Source organism: Hyperolius riggenbachi, chromosome 7 (genome assembly GCF_040937935.1).
Source record: "Hyperolius riggenbachi isolate aHypRig1 chromosome 7, aHypRig1.pri, whole genome shotgun sequence".
Taxonomy (NCBI): domain Eukaryota; kingdom Metazoa; phylum Chordata; class Amphibia; order Anura; family Hyperoliidae; genus Hyperolius; species Hyperolius riggenbachi.
This window is the reverse complement of record NC_090652.1, coordinates 281,825,151-281,846,638: the sequence shown is the minus strand read 5'-3', so window position 1 is coordinate 281,846,638 and position 21,488 is coordinate 281,825,151. Positions and strand designations below refer to the sequence as shown.

The following is a 21,488-nucleotide window of genomic DNA, read 5'->3' as shown; positions in this document are numbered from 1 at the left end:
AAAAGGTTCTTAGATAAGCACAAATGTATTTAGTATCCCCGCAATTAATTCTCCCTCATCCCCAGTACGGCAGCTTGATTTGTGCAGGAAACCTGATATACATGACCAAAAATAGCTCTCGGAGCTCTGATTAATTCGTTAATTTTCGTTTATTCCTAAAGAGATTAATGGACAGAAAAATCTGGGCCAGAATGAAATGGAAAGTGTTTGATAGCGCAGGAACCTGCGGGCATATTGCTTAGTGTTGATATTTCAATTATATTTGGGAACCATGCACAGATTATAAATTGTAAAAAGCCATGGCTGAATTAATGCAAAATCCTTGAAAGTGACATAAATTGCACCATTTCTAAAATCAGCTTAATGTGTCCACGGCACATACTCCATGGTGATTTCCTCCACGATCTGCAAAGTTCAACGGAATAAGAGTTTGACGTAAGACTTTTACATTGTGGTGTGCTTTAAAGGGGCACCCCGGATAAATCTGCAACAGAAACACATGGACTACCCAACAAACTAAATAAGGTTCATTCTCAAAGCAACTTTTTAAGTTGAAAAATTCAATTATGTAGCTGTTTTTTTTTGTTTTTTTGTGAGAAGATCATTGTCACAACTCAACTATGTCACTATGTGAATCCAAATTTTACTTTAAAATGTCTAGTGGAGGGCTAGGCAAACCTTACGCGGGCAGGGCTGCATGCTGTGGACCATGGGCCACATTCCTGGCATTCTTCCCCTCCCTCCCTGAATCCAGTGTCGCGTCTCCATGGCAACAGAACGTCACATGACTCGCTGTCAGGACGTGCCAGTGTATTACATGCTGGCTGACCGCGTGTAACATGTTGGCACGTCCTGACGGCTAGTCATGTAAAGCCCCATTGCCATGGAGACGCGACACTGGAATCGGTTAGTTTTAACCCTCTGCTATCGCCCGCTCACGACTCTGCACGGAGGGAGGGGGGAAGGAGAGGAATCCGGCTGCCTATCAGTGTGCCGGATGTACAGCTATCCGGCCTGTGGGATGGGCCAGTTCTAGACTTTTTGCTGCCTGAGGCAAACTTGTGAGGATGTGCCCCTCTCCTCCCCCCTCCCCTAATTTGGAATGATCGCACAGCACCGGACAATTTACTCTGCTTCATTTAATGTTTTCACATGACAGGCTACAGCTGTGCAAGTCAAATGAAACACTGAGGCTCTCCTGCCTCCCCATCCTCACTCACTGTCAGACTCCTCACACAGCATAACCAGCTGCTGTTACTCAATGATGACCACTTCACCTCGCTCTCCTCTCACTTTTCCTCCTACGCTGACTGCATGCCGTAAGTGTAAACACACAGTACAAATATGCTGCCCATCTAATTTCTGCGTTTGATGCAAATGTTTTACCTTGTTTCATGAGAGAACCGGCCCTGCCCGCAGGGCCGTAGTTTCCACAGCGCTGGTCTAGTAAGACAAAGGCCTCTAATCACTAAACATTACCGCATTTGTTAACGCTGAAAACAGCTGAGTTAATTGATCCCTTTTCCAATTTAATAAACTTATTACCGCACAAAAAAAATAAAATTACCGACTAGTGAGGTAAATTACCGACTTGTGCAGTAAATACCTCAAGAAGTTCCAATTCACAAAGATTAACACGTTCGGTAAATCGGGCAAAGGTGTTCGGTATTTTTCTCCAGCTCTGACCAGCCGATAACTCACTCTTTCTCTCCATGCGGTAACATTGACAGACAGCCAATAGGGAGAGCCAGGCAGCCAATAGGGAGGCCCATACAGACCCGCTTCTCACCCTGATTTGGTCCAACACCCTGGATGGCGGGATTTCACTCTGGCAGAGTGAGGGAAGGAGACTTTTTATGAGGCTTTTCTGCATCCCTTTAGGTGTGAAAATCTCTCCCCCTGGTGGCTGCAGCACATCTAAAGAGATGTTGGGGATGCACTAGACAGAAAACCTCGACTCATACACACAGCTTGCTGCCTGACCACTGATCTGCTACACGGCTGGTAAGTGACACTTACTGAGCAGGCTTAGTGAATTGAAGCATGTTTGTTCGGTAAACTACCGAACTTCTACAGTGGGTTTTCCACATTTTGTCACATTACTGCCACAAACATGCATCAATTTTATTGGAATTCCACATGAAAGACCAATACAAAGTGGTGTATACGCGAGAAGTGGATCGAAAATCATACATCATTCCAAACATTTTTTACAAATAAATAACTGCAAAGTGCGGTGTGCGTAATTATTCGGCCCCCTGAGTCAATACTTTGTAGAACCACCTTTTGCTGCAATTACAGCTGCCAGTCTTTTAGGGTATGTCTCTACCAGCTTTGCACATCTAGAAACTGAAATCCTTGCCCATTCTTCTTTGCAAAACAGCTCCAGCTCAGTCAGATTAGATAGACAGTGTTTGTGAAAAGCAGTTTTCAGATCTTGCCACAGATTCTTGATTGGATTCAGATCAGGACTTTGACTGGGCCATTCTAACACATAGATATGTTTTGTTTTAAGCCATTCCATTGGTGCCCTGGCTTTATATTTAGGGTCATTGTCCTGCTGGAAGGTGAACCTCCGCCCCAGTCTCAAGTCTTTTGCAGTCTCCAAGAGGTTTTCTTCCAAGTTTGCCCTGTATTTGGCTCCATCCATCTTCCCATCAACTCTGACCAGCTTCCCTGTCCCTGCTGAAGAGATGCAACCCCCGAGCATGATGCTGCCACCACCATATTTGACAGTGGGGATGGTGTGTTCAGAGTGATGTGCAGTGTTAGTTTTCTGCCACACATAGCGTTTTACATTTTGGCCAAAAAGTTCCATTTTGGTCTCATCTGACCAGAGCACCTTCTTCCACATGGTTGCTGTGTCCCCCACATGGCTTGTGGCAAATTGCAAACGGGACTTCTTATGCTTTCTGTTAACAATGCCTTTCTTCTTGCCACTCTTCCATAAAGGCCAACTTTGTACAGTGCATGACTAATAGTTGTCCTATGGACAGAGTCTCCCACCTGAGCTGTAGATCTCTGCAGTTCGTTCAGAGTCACCATGGGCCTCTTGACTGCATTTCTGATCAGCGCTCTCCTTGTTCGGCCTGTGAGTTTAGGTGGATGGCCTTGTCTTGGTAGGTTTACAGTTGTGCCATACTCCTTCCATTTCTGAATGATCGCTTGAACGGTGCTCTGTGGGATGTTCAAGGCTTTGGAAATCTTTTTGTAGCCTAAGCCTGCTTTAAATTTCTCAATAACTTGATCCCTGACCTGTGTTTGACCTGTCTTGTGTGTTCTTTGGACTTCACGGTGTTGTTGCTCCCAATATTCTCTTACAACCTCTGAGGCCCTCACAGAGCAGCTGTATTTGTACTGACATTAGATTACACACAGGTGCACTCTATTTAGTCATTAGCACTCATCAGGCAATGTCTATAGGCAACTGACGACACTCAGACCAAAGGGGGCCGAATAATTACACACATACCACTTTGCAGTTATTGATTTGTAAAAAATGTTTGGAATCATGTATGATTTTCGTTCTACTTCTCACGTGTATACCACTTTGTATTGGTCTTTCATGTGGAATTCCAATAAAATTGATTCATGTTTGTGGCAGTAATGTGACAAAATGTGGAAAACTTCAAGGGGGCCGAATACTTTTGCAACCCACTGTACATCATGCGGAAAATCTTTAGCGAATTTAGAAAAAAAGTGTAAAATACCGAACTGCCCTTAATGAATTATTATTAATATTATCATTATTATTATTATTGATTTATAAAGCACCAGCATATTCCGTGGCGCTGTACAAAGTAAGAATTGAGGCCTATGACTTGAGGACCAGAGGTTTATACCCCCCTAGTGACCATTATTTACAATTTGGCACTTCACAACTTTTATGGTTTATTGCTCGGTCATACAACTTAGTACCCAAATGAATTTTACCCCCTTTTCTTCTCACAAATAGACCTTTCTTTTGGTGGTATCTGATCACTGCTGCTATTTTTCATTGTTGTTTTTTTACGTCTATATATAAAAAAAGAGCGAAATTGTTGTATATGTTATTTCCCACAATGCAACAAGGTTCACAGACAGGAAACTGTCAGGACCTGGGAGCTGACACACTGTGGGAGGGGTCTCACCACAGTATCAGCCATACAGACCCTGTCTATTCCAGAAAACATAAATATTTCTCATAGGGATGAAAGTTGAGTCCTTGGTTACTGTTCCTCGTTAATACCGGCACACACAGATTTTGCTTTATACCTGCTTGGATAAGGTACATACCCACAGCTAGAGTTTTTGCACAATTTTGCCTGGCAATTACATCACATTGTTTAATAAAAATTTGTTAAACGATGGTTAAAGACAGCCGGCAAACCGCAAGGCTCATTTGTTTTGAATGACCATTTTGACCAGTGGTCCTCAAACTAAGGCCTGCGGGCCAAATGTGGCCCCTTGAGGCTTTTTTTTTACCGGCTCCACACACACAAATTGTATAACTTATAGATGCGGTCAGCTACATCTTTAAATATTGGTGGTACACATACAGAATAGCAGTGCTGGCACCACCTATCCACATGAAAGCCTGAAAGCAGTAATTCACTGGTTTCCAATCAAATTCCACATCAGGTGACACTGCTGTCCAATTGGACTGCAGGTTGTCACCTGGGTATGCTTCACTGTCTGGCCTGCAAATACTTCTACATCATTTAATGTATACTCCGGCCCCCCAGCTGTTTGAAGTACATTGACCTGTCCTTCGACCCAAAACAATTGAGGACCCCTGATCTTGACGAATCACATTGCAAATGATCGTTTACATTTTAAGTCAATGGACTTAAAGAGACTCCGTAACAAAAAATTCATCCGGTTTTCTTCCATCCTACAAGTTCCAAAATCTATTCTAATGTGTTCTGGCTTACTGCAGCACGTTCTACTATCACCATCTCTGTAATAAATCAACTTATCTCTCTCCTGTCAGACTTGTCGGCCTGTGTCTGGAAGGCTGCCAAGTTCTTCAGTGTTGTGGTTCTCCCCCCTCCAGGCCCCTCTCTGCACACTGCCTGTGTGTTATTTAGATTATGGCAGATTCTCTCTGCTCTATTATCTTTTACAAGCTGGATAAATCCTCCTCTGAGCTGGCTGGGCTTTCACATAATGAGGAATTACAAACAAGGGCAGAGCTGTCTGCACTCTGCAGGAAGAAACAGCCTGACACTTCAGTGGAAGATAGCTGCAGGGGGAAAGAAACACACAAATGATCTCTTGAGATTAAAAAGGAAGGCTGTATACAGCCTGCTTGTGTATGGATGTATTTTCTATGTGTGGACATACTGTAAATCAACCTACTTCCTGTTTTGGTGGCCATTTTGTTTGTTTATAAACAAACTTTTTAAAACTGTTTTTAACCACTTTTAATGCGGCAGGGAGCAGCGAAATTGTGACAGAGGGTAATAGGAGATGTCCCCTAACGCACTGGTATGTTTACTTTTGTGCGATTTTAACAATACAGATTCTCTTTAAGAGAAAAGTTGAACGATCGTTTGCGCCCATTCGTTCCTGTCCCATCTTTTGCGATAACAAAAGATGGATGGAAGAACGATCGGTCCTCGGTGGAGTCCCCCGATCTGATCTGTCCGTGGGTACTCCACTTTACCCTGGCATGGTAAAGATTATCCCAAGCACCCCCACGACAACGATCTGCTTAATCGTAGTACATGAAAATTGGTTCTAAACAATTTCCACACATTTACTATTGCTTTTAATTAGCTAAAATACTAATTTACTGTTGTTTATATAGGATTTTGCATTTCATAAAACTCTAAATTTGTTTTACTTAAAGGACAACTAACCTGAGAGGGAAATGGAGGCTACCATGTTTATTACCTTTTAAACAATGCACATTGTCTGGCTGTCCTGCTGATCCACTGCCTCCAATACATTTAGTCATAGCCCCTGAACAACCATTCAGATCAGCTTGACGTAAGTTGAATGCATTTGCCACATGCTTGTTTCAGGTGTGTAATTCAGACACTACTGATGCATAGAGATGTAGCAAACATAGAATTTTCCATATGCGAACCTCCGCAAATGTTTGCGAACATGCAAACCACCATAGACTTCAATGGGCAGCCACAAAAGTGATGGAAAAGTTGTTTCAAGGGGTCTAACACCTGGACTGTGGCATGCCAGGGGGGATCCATGCCAAAAGTCCCACCAAAAATTACGGAGTTGACGCAAAGTTGGGTTTTAATTCATAAAGGGCAGAAATCGCATTACACTCGTTCAAATAATGCACTGGAGTGGTACTGTGTATGCAACTTAATGTAGCAATAATAGCAGTAGTGTGCACAACTGTAGGTGTCAGTGGGCTGTGGAGTGTCACAGACAGAGAAATGCAATAGTACTATCAGAATACAGTGAAATAAGAATGCACTGGAGTGGTACTGTGCCTGCAACTTAATGTAGCAACAGCAGTAGTGTGCACACAGCTCTGGGTGTCAGTGGGCTGTGGAGGGTCACACATACAAAAAAACACAGGACACCGATGTACTAGCCCTCAACAGGGCTGTTTGGTGTGCTTTCACAGCAAGTGAGGAACAAGAACACAGGCCTAGCTAATGATTTCCCTACCTATCTGCAGCAAGTCTGACCCTGCTCTCACTAGCAGCCAGCAGAGAATGAATCCAAAATGGCCGCCAGCGCAACTGCTTCTTAATAGGGGGTGGGGGTACACAAGGTGGTGCTAGCTAAATTGGCTGTCGTGTCTGCTGACTGTGAGGTAAGGGGTCAAAGTTTGGCTCCATGATGATGTATGGGGGCGGGTCGAACGCGCCATATATATGCGCAGTTCGCCAAGAACGTGAACAGTGGAAATTCGCTGTAAACTCTCCGCTGGCTAACTGTTCGAGCCATCTCTACTGATGCATGAAAGGTCAGCAGGATGCCAGGCAACTAGCAGTCTGCCGTGCTACACTGCAAAGGGAGAAGAGGGTGTTGAGGGGGAAAGGTGTGTAGTTGCATGTGTTTTACCAGCCACAGGGGGAATTTGGATCCCAGGAGGGGTCCCCATGGTAAATTTGCTGTAGGGCCCTGTGGGTGATTTCTGCACCCCAGCTATGTTTCAGCCAGGAGCCTCTCTGGATGGAAAGGCTGTGTCATTCTTTCACTGTTTACAATGGTGCACCTTTGAAGCTCTTGATGGTCACATAAAATGATAAGGAGGGCCTTGGGTTTGACACCTGCGCTCTATAGTATTTTGACCCTTCCTTCTCCATAGGTGACTACCTTTTTTTTACAGTCACTACAGTATTGCTTTAAAGAGACACTGAAGCGAAAAAAAAAATATGATATAGTGAATTGGTTGTGTACTATGAATAATTACTAGAAGATTAGCAGCAAAGAAAATATTCTCATACTTTTATTTTCAGGTATATAGTGTTTTTTCTAACATTGCATCATTCTATAATATGTGCAGATTACACAACACTCAGCATTCAAAATGAGTCTTTCAGAGCAGTCTGTGAAGTAATGACCTCTCCTCTAGCAGAGGAAAAGTAAATAGTCCAGGAACAGTTGAGATAATAAAAGTCAGATAACAGCCCTCTCCAGGACTAACTTAAGGTAGCCATACACTGGTCGATTTGCCATCAGATTCGACCAACTGACAGATCCCTATCTGATCGAATCTGATCAGAGAGGGATCGTATGGCTACCTTTACTGCAAACAGATTGTGAACCGATTTCAGCCTGAAACCGTTCACAATCTGTTGTGGTGGTGGTGGTGCTGCCGCCGCTCCTCCCCCGCCCCCGCATACATTACCTGCTCCGCCGGCACGACTCCAGTCCTCAGGTCACCGCTGCTCCGTCTCCGCTCTGGTCTCCGGCCCTGGCATGCTTTACTTCTTCCTGCCCGGCAGGAAGTTTAAACAGTAGAGCGCCCTCTACTGTTTAAACTTCCTGCCGGGCCGGAGGAACTGAAGCATGCCGGAGACCAGCGCGGACACGGAGCAGCGGTGACCGGGCGTAGACGTGCCGGCGGAGCGGGTAATGTATGCGGCTCTATTGGGTCGGTCGTCGGGTTCTCGAACGCCGCTAGCGACGCGCTCCCTACCCGTGGGCGATCGACGCTAATTTTCCGCACGGAGCGATCGACGGGATCGGACGAAAAGGATCGAAATTCGGCGTGTAGCGCGAACGATTGGCAGCAGATTCGATCCCAGTGATCGAATCTGCTGTCGAAACGGCGGTGAATCGGGCCAGTGTAGGGCCACCTTTAGTCGCAGAGGTTTATGGCTTGTTTGCATAGAGATCACAACTGGAGTTTCTCAACTCTTCCTGTACTGGAAACAATTACACTGATGTATCTGACCTTAATGTTTTATTTCTTAGCTGTGCTACACATACAAATCATAATATCATCATTTTTTTTTTCGCTTCAGTGTCAAATCCTTTTTAAACACTGAGCATGCTCAGAAAGGTAAGATTCTGGTGAGCTGCAATGCTGTCTACAAAAGGTAATCTCTCACCAGCAGAAGAAGGAGACTGGTAGGTTCAGGTGGACTGTGCTCACAGGGAAAGACTGGCAGGTGTCCTATCCCGACACATCTCTAATTACCTTGTGTGCGTGATGAAGGGATGGGGATAGAGTCTGGAAAGAGACCTAGGGCCATATGCAATTCACTTTTTCGCCTCAGTTTTCTCCTAGGTGATATTTTCACAACTTCTAAATAAAATACCAGCAAGCAAACAAAAACTCAAAATAATTTTGACAGTACTTTTTCACCTACTTTTTGGTACTTTTTCCATGGCAAAGTGCTAAAAAGTTATTTTAAATTGAAGATACACAATTATCTCCTAGGAGAAATCTCAGGAGAAAAAGTGAATTGTATATGGGCCCTGGTCTGTAAAATTGCAGATCAAAAAGGAACAACAGGAGTCAACCATCCAGATGTTTTTAATACATTTAAAGCAAAAAGTACTTTTCCTTTTTTTTTGCACTACTAATGAACCACTTCAGTTTACGGGTGTTTTCACCTCAAGGCGGGAAGCAATTTTCCCCTGTGAGCGCTCCTCCCATTCATTAGCCAATAACTTTATCACTACTGATCATACCTAAATGATCTATAGCTTTTTTGGCCACAAATTAGGCTTTTGGGGGTGATACTTGTTTTCAGCAATTACTTTTTCTATGCATTTTATAGGTTAATGCAATAAAAAATACCAATTCTCCAATTCAATCCCTTATAGTTTTAGAATAAGAAATGCAAGTATAAATAAAACCTCCACATTTTATTTGCCTGTTAGTCCCTGTTATCACAACATTTAAATTACATTCCTAGTACAATGTATGGCGACAACATATTACTTGGAATAAAAGTGCTTTTTTTATCTGTTGTGTTTTTTTGTATCTGGTCAATAATTACATGCCCGTATTTGGTAACATAACAGTAAAATACACTCATGGCAATTTTTTTTTACAGTGTTTGAGCCTTAACCGTGACGGTATCTTTACTTTTTTACCACTAGATGGCTCTACAAACACTATCCTTTTTTTTTTGTTTTTTTTCTACTTTCACTATTATGAATGGACATGGCCTCTGATCGGGGTCATGTCCATTCATAGGTCATGTCCATTCATTCCAGGCACTGTGATTGGCTCAGGAAACACTAAATCCCCTTCTCCAATCGGTGCCACGTAAATGCCCCCAGAAACGAGCAGCGGGCACATGCGCACACACCCATCGTGGCAATGCTGGACGTGTATACATGTCCAGTTAGACTTGAGTGGGTTTTATCTGGACCAACTATAGTTGTCCAGATAGAATGAAGAGATAATGCAAGTTTACTATCCTATACATAAATAATGGATGGGTGAGTTAGAGCTATAAAATTCTGGATTGGCAGCCCTTCCCCTTGCCGAAATCCGAGCTATTCTCTTGGCTTTTACCGAAGGAATATTTAAAACCAAGCATGCAGGCATTTCCCGTGGCCCAGCACCACTTCTATTAATTAAGCATATTAAACTATTTTACACAACATTACATCCTAACATGATGCATAAGTGAAAATAATTGCCGTATTTATGCCTACTTGCTTTTAATACTTCTGTAAGCATGTCTCGGCCGGCCGTGGGTTGGGAAGATTATTGTGGTTATACTAAGCACTATGCTGTGTGATTCTGGACGGCTCGTCAGTGGAAAGTCTCTGCTTTATAGCCAGTAGTGGGCTTCACTACAAGCTGCAGGAACCTTCTGCTTAAAGGGGAACTGAAGAGAGAGGTATATGGAGGCTGCCATATTTATTTCCTTTTAAGCAATACCAGTTGCCTGGCAGCCCTGCTGATCCTCTGCCTCTAATACTATTAGCCATAGCCCCTGAACAAGCATGCAGCAGATCAGGTGTTTCAGACTTTAAAGTCAGATCTGACAAGACTAGCTGCATGCTTGTTTCTGGTGTTATTCAGATACTACTGCAGAGAAATAGACCAGCAGGGCTGCCAGGCAACTGGTATTGATTAAAAGGAAATAAATATGGCAGCCTCCGTATACCTCTTACTTCAGTTCCCCTTTAAAGGGAACCTGAAGTGAAAATAGCCTTATGAGATTCTCTACAGCCATCCTAAATAGCAGCTCCTTGGAATGTATTCCTTGTTGTTATTTTGGTTTAAAGGGGCACTATGGGGAAAAATTGTAAAATGTAAAATATGTGCAAACATAGACAAATAAGAAGTACGTTTTTTTCCAGAGTAAAATGGGGGGGGGGGGCTTAATGTGGTGAAACCCCTCCCACAGTGTGATGTCAGGACCATGGCTCTAACAGTTTCCTGTCTGTAAACTGTGTTACATTGTTAAACTGTGTTACTGTGTTATGTGTGTGTGTGTGTGTGTGTGTGTGTGTGTGTGTGTGTGTGTGTGTGTGTGTGTGTGTGTGTGTGTGTGTGTGTGTGTGTGTGTGTGTGTGTGTGTGTGTGTGTGTGTGTGCCAAATTTGTGCCAGCAGTGTGCACTGCCACGAGTTCGGCATAGGATTTACATGTAGCGCAGTCCCCAAAAGGTTAAGCCACCTATATATGCTCAATGCCCATGGAGAGGAGGGACAATGTGCAGTGCAAGAGTGGTCCTGCAGCATGGTTCAAGAGGACCTGTAGCGAAAAAGGGGGGAAAAAATAAATAAATACATTTCAAAGAGAGAAGTTAAAACGTAGAAGAGAGATCAAGAAATGATTGATATTTGTCATTTAATTTGTTCATGTTATCTGATCCACAATCAGCCTGCAGGACAGGTCATCATATTTACTGCTGGCAGACATGAAAAAAACAGACCACACCAACTGCCATTATCTATAAACACACACTCTAACAATGAGATAGGCTAAATGGTTGTTTTTTTTTTTTATAGATCTAGATATGCACTCTGGCTGCTTGGCAGTTGGAAACAGATGTTATCTCCCACAATGCAATGAGGGTCACAGACAGGAAACAGTCAGGGCCATGGTCCTGACATCACACTGTGGGAGGAGTTTCAGCACAATATCAGCCATACAGACCCCTCTGATGATCTGTTTGTGAAAAGGAAAAGATTTCTCATGTAAAATGGGGTATCAGCTACTGATTGGGATGAAGTTCAATCCTTGGTTCCAGTTCCAGGGGGCCCTTGTACATCACTCAACCTGGCAGCTGCACCTAATTCTCAGGCAAATGACGTAGAACTATCAGTTTGGCTAATAATGATCTAGCATGTCTACAAGGCTTAATAACCAGATATTCACGTGTAGCGAATCAGATCTAATTCCAGGGATCTCATGGAAGCAGCGACTTCCGAAAGCTAAATCTGTAAGTATTAGTGCAAATAAAACGAAAATCACGCGCAGTATTTGACCTTTGTTGATGTGATGAAGGCACTAGTGTGTCTCTATATATAACACATAGATTGCCTTTTTTTCCTCCCACTGTAGAAAAACATTAGCTTGGAGTTTGAATTTAACAAATAAAGATGTTAAAGGGAAAGCGCTTGCTGGGGTCCTTTAAACCTGTTTATTCCCATCACATACCGTAAAGTAAAAAAAAAAATGAAAGAAGGGAAAAAAAAAAGTAGAGTGACATGACATCCAGCTTAGCAAATAGCAAATAGCAGAACTGACTGATCGGCTGGACATCTCAGATGTTTACCCATGCTGGAAAAAAGCAAACTAGACTATGTGCGTTCGGCGTGTACCTTGCAGAGTCCGCATACTGTTAACATCACAACCTGCGCTCTGCAGGACGGAAGCCGCCACTGATGTCTACTCTGCGTCGTGCAGAGCCCTGCGGTGGGATAAAAATAAATGGCTTGTACAGGTGTTAGATCATTCTCCTCCGCTCTCGCAGCCCCCAGTATCTGCCTCTGCACACCCTCACCAGCTCCATAGTCCTGAGGTTTTTTTGTTTTTTTTGCAAAGGGTACCTGTCTTCTACACAGGTCAGCAGAATGCTGAAAGGACAACTGAACTGAGAGGGATATGGAGGCTGCAATATTTGTTTCTTTTTAAAGGACAGCTGTAACCTTTAAAAATAAAAAAAAGTTAGATACTTGCCTAATAGGAGGGAAGGCTGTGGATCCCTTAAAGGACACCTGAGGTAAAAATAAACTAATGAAATTATTGTATCTATCCTTCTAAAAAGGAGACTTTTTTAAGATATTCCTTAGTTTTATTTTAGATTTAAATCTAAATCTAATTTTAAGTTTTAACTGTTTTATTGTTTTTGCTCAATGACACATTCATTGAAGTATGCCAGAGCTAAAATCTATGAACAATTGAACCTTTTTATCTCTTTCCTGCTCTCAGAAGCCATTTTATGCAAGAAAAGTGTTTTATAGTTGTAATTTCTTATCATCGAGGGTCGCGCTGTAGTCTGACCCAGCCCTGACTCAGACAGGAACGGCCACTTACATACCTGATGTTTAACTCTTTCAGGCAGAGAAAGAAAAAAAAGAACACAGCATAGTTATTTGTGTACTGGGTACTGTACATGTCTTTTTCATTATGTCACATGTCACCTTCGGGTATCCTTTAACCACCTTAGCGGTATGGACGAGCTCAGCTCGTCCATTACCGCCAGAGGGTGCCGCTCAGGCCCTGCTGGGCCGATTTTGATCAAATAAAAAGCAGCACACGCAGCCGGCACTTTGCCAGCCGCGTGTGCTGCCTGATCGCCGCCGCTCTGCGGCGATCCGCCGCGAGCAGCGGCGAAAGAGGGTCCCCCCAGCCGCCCGAGCCCTGCGCAGCCGGAACAAATAGTTCCGGCCAGCGCTAAGGGCTGGATCGGAGGCGGCTGACGTCAGGACGTCGGCTGACGTCCATGACGTCACTCCGCTCGTCGCCATGGCGACGAGGTAAGCAAAACACGGAAGGCCGCTCATTGCGGCCTTCCGTGTTACTTCTGGCCGCCGGAGGCGATCAGAAGAACGCATCCGGAGCGCCCTCTAGTGGGCTTTCATGCAGCCAACTTTCAGTTGGCTGCATGAAATAGTTTTTTTTTAATAAAAAAAAAAAAACTCCCGCAGCCGCCCTGGCGATCTTAATAGAACGCCAGGGTGGTTAATGCCTTCCTGTTCCCCTCTGCGACCCCTTGTTCCACCGCCGGGTGTCCGTTCAGAGTTCTCCGAGTACTCCCAAAGACGAGTGGCTCTGTAAAGCACAAACGCCAGTCCGCACATGCGCTGATCTGAACTGCTCGACTTTGTAAGTACTCGAACACTTCGGGCAAGGGGATGGCAATGGGCAGGGCCGGCGCTATCATAGAGGCAAAGGAGGCAACTGCCCCAGGGCCCCAGAGCTTGTAGGGGCCCCCAGTGGCTACAAGAGGAAAACAAAATTTTTCAAATCAACCTTATAGTTTTTGAGAAAATCGATTTTAAAGTTTCAAAGGAAAAAAATTACACATTTTTAAAACCTGCCGAATTTAATGGTTAATAGCAAATCCACCTTAAATGCTAGAAACCCTAAATTTGCAGGATATGTTAAGGAGATCATTGGGAATAAGAGGAAAAAACTATTTTTCAAAAAAGACATTATAGTTTTTGAGAAAATCGATTTTAAAGTTTTAAAGGAAAAAGGTATACTTTTAAATGCGGTAAATGTCACTTTTAGTAGCAAACCTACCGGTAGTGTAATTTTACATGCATCAAAAGAGAGAGCAATACATTTCCTGACAGGGTTTCCAGGGGGTCCATACGCAGCCGTAGCGCTTTGGCTAGGGATCGCTATACTGTACAGCCGCAATATGGCTGTATGAAGATCCCTGGCATTTTTTCCTATTTTCCCATTTTTTTTTTTTATGTTTAGAGTGTGGGAATTTTTTTTTTTTTTAAATTATGTGGGGTCCCCCCTCCTGAAACTTTTTAACCCCTTGTCCCCCATGCAGGCTGGGGGGAATGTGGAGTCCAACCAATTGGGGCTTCACACCCTGACTATACCAGCTGCAAAAAAGGTCCCTTAAAGAGACACTGAAGCGAGACTAAATCTCGCTTCAGGTCTTATATATAGCAGGGGCACGTGTGCCCCTGCTAAAACGCCGCTATCCCGCGGCTTAACGGGGGTCCCTTCACCCCCAACCCACCCCCTGCAAAAGTTGGTCGTAAAATGGTCGCTGGTAATTTTCTTCCTGGAGGCAGGGCTAACGGCTGCAGCCCTGCCTCCCAGCGCGTCTATCAGACGCGCATCGCCGCCTCTCCCCCGCCCCTCTCAGTGAAGGAAGACTGAGAGGGGCGGGGGAGAGGCGGAGATACGCGTCTGACAGACGCGCATGGGGCAGGGCTGCGGCGGTTAGCCCTGCCCCAACCAGGAAGCGCTCCCCCGCTGCACGGAGGGGGTTTGGGGAGACAGGGACCCCCGTTAAGCCGCGCTATAGCGGCGTTTTAGCAGGGGCACGCATGCCCCTGCTAGCTATGAGGTCTAAAGCGAGATCTATTCTCGCTTCAGACTCTCTTTAATGCCGATTTTTGTTCTGGGCTATCTGTTGGGGTGGGGGGGGCAGGTTTATTTTGCCCTGGGGCCCCATTGTTGCTTAAACCGGCCCTGGCAATGGGATGAGGAGAGGTGTATAGGGAGGGCTCTGTAGTTATGCTAGGGGTCAATGAACAAAGGTATTTTCTTCCTTTGAGGTAAGACATTCTTCCATGATTACTTTGGATCATCCATATTCCATTTTCGGGGGGGGGGGGGGGGGGGGACACTACTTCTCTCCTGGTTACCTATCAAGAAAAAAACGCTCAGTTTGTTGGGGGTTGTGTTTTAAGTACCTTGAACTTGCAACAGCATTTTTTAGAGTGCGTCCTTTCTGTCGGAACCCACTTGGGTTTCCTCACATCCGTTCATACTCTGGTTGTGTGCAGGGATGCTCATTCAGATTTTGCAAAATTGAAATTTCCGCATTTCTGTTTTGAAATTGGATTTCCACAGAAACATCACATTACAGCAACTGGGTAATTTTAGCCCAATCACAGAATGTGGAAGCATTGGACCAATCAGAGGATGCAGAGTCAGCTTGAAAGTTTTTGGCCAATCAAGAAATGCAAAAACGACACCCCCAAAAACAGAAATTGGAAATGCACGGAATTGGTAATCGGCATTGTCGGAAATCGTAATTTCCAAGGAAATGGGCATTTCTGCACTCCACACTTGTTAGTATGACTCTTCTATATGGTAGTACTACGCTATACAGGGCTCCTGTGGCCCTTGTTTTTCTCTGGAAAGTTCTTCAGACTCCCCAGATATCCTCCTGTACTGGACCAAGATGCAGCCCCGGACAGGCCCGGCGGGAGCTCGGGTTTCTGCCCGGTAGGCCTCTTGTCCCCGGGGGCCCCAATGTTGAGAAGGAGGGGGGCACAGCGCAGGAAAAGGGGGCAGTGGGGACAGAGCGGTGGGGAGGAGGGATGCCCCCCTCCTCACCTAGGGCCACCCCTTCCACGCTCCCCCCTCCAGAATTGCAGCCAGCCAGTAGCGGCAGCAGCGGTGCCGCTGGTCTGGTCTTCTGCACTGACACTGTCCAATCACGCTTTCACTGTACTTACTGCGAGAGCGTGATTAGACAGTGCAGTGCAGGAGACCAGACCAGCAGTGGCACGCAGAGCTATATGACTCTCAGTAAGTGATTCCTGCTCGCTGCCGCTGCTTGCTGCAGTTTGGAGGGAGAGACCTGCCTACCTAAACTGCGGGGAGGGGGGGAGGCGGCTTCCCCCCCTCCACGCCGCTTTGTGCCCACCACCCCCCCCCCCCTTCCAGGCTGGGGGTACTTAGACCAGCCTACCTAACTGGGGACACTTATAGACCTTTTTATTTTGCGGCATTTGACTACTTGATGAATTATCATGAGGCATGTAACTACTTGATTATTTTCTCTAAAATGTATCTGATCGGACCCAATCTCTGTGAATAACACCACTACTTATTTTGTGTTTTTTTTTTGTTAGGTTCCAGTGCGTGGCGGCATCCATTTAATTTTGCTGTGGCGCGCTGCGCATGTGGACATCTCCCTGTTGGGGACTGTCCTCAGAAGTGCTCACAATCTGTTCCCTACCATAATCTAATGCCCCACTAAATAATGTTATGTATATATATATATATATATATATATATATATATATATATAAATTTCTAGAGTACATGCGTATGTGAGCCCAAAGTGGGGGGCAGAAGGGATCGTGGGGGGGGGGGGGGGGGACAGGCTAAAGCTTTCCTGGTGGGCCCTTAGTGTCCCAGTCTGACCCTGCCAAGATGTACTTCAATGTGCTGGATGACTTCACTCAGCAACCAGGAGTCTCAGTAACTCAGTTCTGAGGCCGATTTCAGACTGCGAATTGACGGTAGCCCCTGGGCCACACCGCCAAAAACAGGCCTTTGGGGATTACCGCCTTAGTATGTGGTAATCCCTGTCTGGCAGCCAGCCAACCGGGAAGTGATGCTTACTTCCTGTGGCCAAAACAATCACATGTGCAGAAGCGTATTGCTAAAATGCGCTTCTGTGCGGCGTGTAAAACTTGCAGCGGGCATAGACTTACATGAATTCGGGTCCACCGCACGCCGCCGCAGAGCCGCACGGTAACTTAGATTTGCCCTCACGTCATTTCTGTGACATTGCGTCACACTGTGTTGGTATGAAAGGCCCCATAGAGTAACATTGCCCTGCGGTGGGGTGCAGTAAAAATACCACACTGCAACGCCCCAATGTTAAAAAGGTCCTCACGATGGGAGCACACTAGGCAGTGCAGTATACCATGCATTTTCTGTACTGTGCATTTTAGTTTTTTTGCTGCATTTTTGTACGCGATTGCACATAGTTCAGGCCCGGATTTACCTCACTGGAGCCTATAAGCACAGATGTCCTGGCACGATAGACTTCACCCTCCATGAACCTACAAACCCCCAGCAAACCACCCCGCAAGTGTGCTGGCTGGCCCAGCTGTCACTTCTCCCTTCCCTTGCCCGTCATAGGTAGCTACAGGTGCCCCTTAGTATTAGATAGCCAGAACGATCCTCAGTATTAAGTAGCTAGATGTGCCCCCGACTAAAGGGAGATCTGGTCAGTGGAATGCCAAGAGCTGGGTGAGTAACCTCTCATTTATGCTTTGCTCAGGACTCTGCATAGGGAAGGAGGGAGGCAGGCACTAGGGGAGGGAAGTGAGCCACCCCTCCATCATCAGGCGCCTGTAGGCACGTGCCTACAGTGCCTTATGGTAAATCCGACCCTGGCGTTGTGTCTTCGTTTTACATGCAGGGGTTTTTTTGTGTTTCGCATTTGTGTTTTCACTTATTTACATAATGTAAGAAAATACAGTAACATATTTTTTTTAAAAGGCCTTTCAAAAAAGCATTCCTCTGCATACCCATTATGTGAGTTTTTGAATTTATTATTTTTTTTTAAATGCACAATGTAAAGTGCACATATATGCATTTTTACATGTTTCCCATAGATCTTCATTAACAGCAAAAATGTTAGGGTTGTCTGCGACGCTATCGTTTCTGCCTAGTGTGTTCCTAGCCTGAGTTTCATTTTTGCGTTTCCACATGTGCTCCAGTCTCTAGAACAACTAAAAGTCAAGGCGTGCCGTTTTTACCGTAGGTGACGTGTGGTTACGTAGTTTATCCTCATGCGGTCAGTTGACATAACCCGGGTTTACGTCAGGATCAAGCGCTTCAGCGGAAGAATTTCCATCACCCGTGCTGCAGGATGACCGCGCCCATCTCGCCCCTAAACCTTCGCACGCAGCCACATACCCCTTTTTGTCTTCGTAATTTGACTCCTAGAAAATATTGCATCGCCATAAATTATTCAGCCCAGCCTGCGTTTCATCTTCAGAGACACCTCTTCATGTGATATTTTAACAACTATTTATTTAATACCAAACCAGAAATCTCCCGAACGCCTTCAACCACAGCCCCGGGGCATATTTCTTAAATAAAAGATCTCGATCTTTGTATACTTAAAATTTGCATACTAAAGGAACCAGCCCGCAGTTTGCAACTGAGACTGCTCACCTCCTTCAACATCATTTTTTTTTAATTCTTTTTTTAGATGATCAACTCGGCTTCTGTTTTTTTTTTTTCAAAACCCGACGACAAATTTAATTTACTCTTTACAGCCACTAAATGTGGCGCTTGATCAAATATTCCGAGACGATTTCTTTGTGCGAGGAACAACATGCAGTCCGGTAAATTCAACACCTTTCAGATGTACTGGGCAGCTTAATAGAACTCAGCAGGGGAAGTAAAAAAAAAAAAAAGATTTAGTCATCTGCATCAGGCGAGGCTGGGAGATAACGTCTGATCGCTGACATCATTTGCATACAAATTTATAGTCAGCACTGGATAAAGGTTAAAGAAATAAATGAGCGTTTTGGTTGTGTGTCCTACGTGTGTTCGGTTTGGAATATAATTTAGCCTTTTGGGGCCCTGAGTTGTAACATCGATAAAGGTAATTATAGGCAATCGTTTCTTTTACCTTAATTTTAGAGTGATTGCTGTATACGTTCCTAGAAACGACATGCTTTATTTCTGAAACCTGTCATTTAGAGGTACCTTGTTTTGACTGATTCATCAACGTCTATACATGAAAACACAAATGCGGAGTGGATGGCGGAAAGGCTGGAGAATGTGATAGCCGACCGTAGTTGCTTCTTGACACATCGTTCTGATTCTACCTTTGTATGTGCAGGAATGGCATAAGGTTTAAAGTGAACCAGATATGAAGAATGAAAAAGATTTTATACATACCTTGGGCTTCCTCCAGCACCATCCGCTTGGATCGCTCCCACGCCGCCGTCCTCCGCAGCCCGCAGCTACGAGAACCGGGTCCCCGCACTTCCATCAGTTGGACCCAGTGTAGCGTAAGAGAAGTGGTATCTCTGCAGCAGCCACTGGAGAGATACGTAGAGTGCGCACTTCTCCTGCGTAGCTGGCTCCGAAGACGTCAGTGACGGGACCCGGTTCAAGTAGATGCGAGCAGTGGAAGACGGTGGCGTGGGAGCGATCCAGGCGGATGGGGCTGGAGGAAGCCCCAGGTATGTATAAAATCTTTTTCATTCTTCATATCTGGTTCCCTTTAAAGAGAAACTGTAACCAAGGATTTAACTTTATTCCAATCAGTAGCTCATACCCCCTTTCCCATGAGAAATATCCACCTTTTATCAAATAGATCATCGGGGAGGGGGGGGGGGGGGGGGTTCTGTATGGCCGATGTGGTGAAACCCCTCCCACAGTGTGATGTCAGGACCTAGGTTTTGACAGTTTCCTGTTGCATTGTGGGAAATAACAGTTGTTTCCAACTGCCAAGCAACCAGTATCTCCCTCTGCGCATATGTATATCTATTAAAAAAAACTTTTAGCCTATTTATTTATTCCTATAGCGCCAACATATTATTAGGCTATTTAGTTATGCAACCTACTGCCCCAGAGCAGCCGCCAGAGAGATACGTAGAGGGTGCACTTTTGCGCAGACTGGCCGCAACTGGTTGAAGTTACGGGACCCGGTACCGGCGCTGCAGAAGACTGAGGACGGCGGCATGGGAGCAATCGGAGCGGATGGGGCTGGAGGAAGCCCCAGGTATGTATAAAACTTTTATTTGATCTCAGCTCTGGTACACTTTAAGAACACATAGCAAGCAGACATTTAGCAGTGATGCACCTTGCCAGCAGTAAAGATGTAGCCACCTGTGATAAATTTAGGGGAAGCCTGAATCCTTTCCATCTGCCGAGAGTGTAACTCTTTGTGAACAGCACTGAAGCTACAGTAAAGTGTCATAGTGGTAAGAATCTACTGAGCTGTACCAGTGTGCTCCTTTCCTATGACCGCCTTGTGCTTGTATTACCTTCCTAACCAGCTCTGTCCATTGTTGTATAACCTTGTTACATCTGTTATCCTTTTTATCTTTGTATGTATTTATTGTCCAGCGCTGCGTAATATGTTGGTGCTTTGTAAGGATCAGAATAATTTTATTGTTCGCCAAGCATGAATGGGTCGTGCCCAGAATTGGATTTGGCACAAAAAAGCAGGGTTCAAGTAGGACATAGGGCACACAATATAATATACAGCAGTATAAGCAAATACTTGAATGGGAAGTGACTCAGTAGACGATTTATCGATTGGACCCACAATATACAAAGGGGAAGAGACTGAGTAGGCAGTTTATCGATAACAACCAGCGTGTTGAGAGTTCAAGAGGTTGACAGCCAAGGGGAAAAATGTGTTTCTATGCCTCGAGGTCCTGGTGGGGATGACCCCGAAACCTTCAGCGTGATGGTAGCCGACTGAAGAAGCGGTAGCCTGATATGAGGGATCATTATAAATACAATAAATAATAATAATTGCATGCTAGGAAAGTTTTTATCTTAACAATAGTTGTGAAAAAAAGTTGACTGAAAAAAGCAGTGAACAGCGGAAAAGTGCAAAGGGGGATCCTAGTGCATCGGAGACAGAGCCAGGCAGAGGCGAGAGAGGCTCCAGCCTCAGGGCGCAGTGTAGGAGGGGGCGCACAACTCTCTCAGCTATCATTCCCCTATTGTGCTTGAAGCAGAGAGAAATAAGAAAAGGGGATACCTGGCTGTGACTGCAAGCCAGATAACTAGAGATTAAGGTGTTGGGGGCCGTGGGTGCCTCTTAGGCACTGAGTGTGTGGCGGCTGGGGTGGGAGAGAAGGAGGGGCACTTTAGTTGTCTCAGCCTTGGTTGCCGGAGCACCTCGTCCCAGCTCTGATCGGAGAGGGCTGAGGACTCTCCCTAATATTAGCTCTGCTGTGATCATGTCACAGTAATTATGGCTACAGAAAAAAAAGTACTTGATCTATCTACTTTTTTGAACTTTGCTCAGAGGAGGGAAGCACCAGCAGCAAAGTTTTGGAAACTGTCAGTACACTTGTATGATCTCCCCAGTTTGTAACATATCATTAAATAAACTGCCTTCTCGCAAAGAATACTAATAACGTAGAAACTCACAATGAGCCCCCTATTAGCGCTGGCAATGC

The 21,488-nt window shown here is 45.0% G+C and overlaps 1 long non-coding RNA gene across 1 annotated transcript in view; it reads left to right on the top strand.

The window, feature by feature from the left end:
* The window catches only part of LOC137525079 (uncharacterized), a 100,429-nt gene that overhangs the window by 21,674 nt on the left and 57,267 nt on the right, over positions 1–21,488 (top strand). The window lies entirely within an intron of this gene.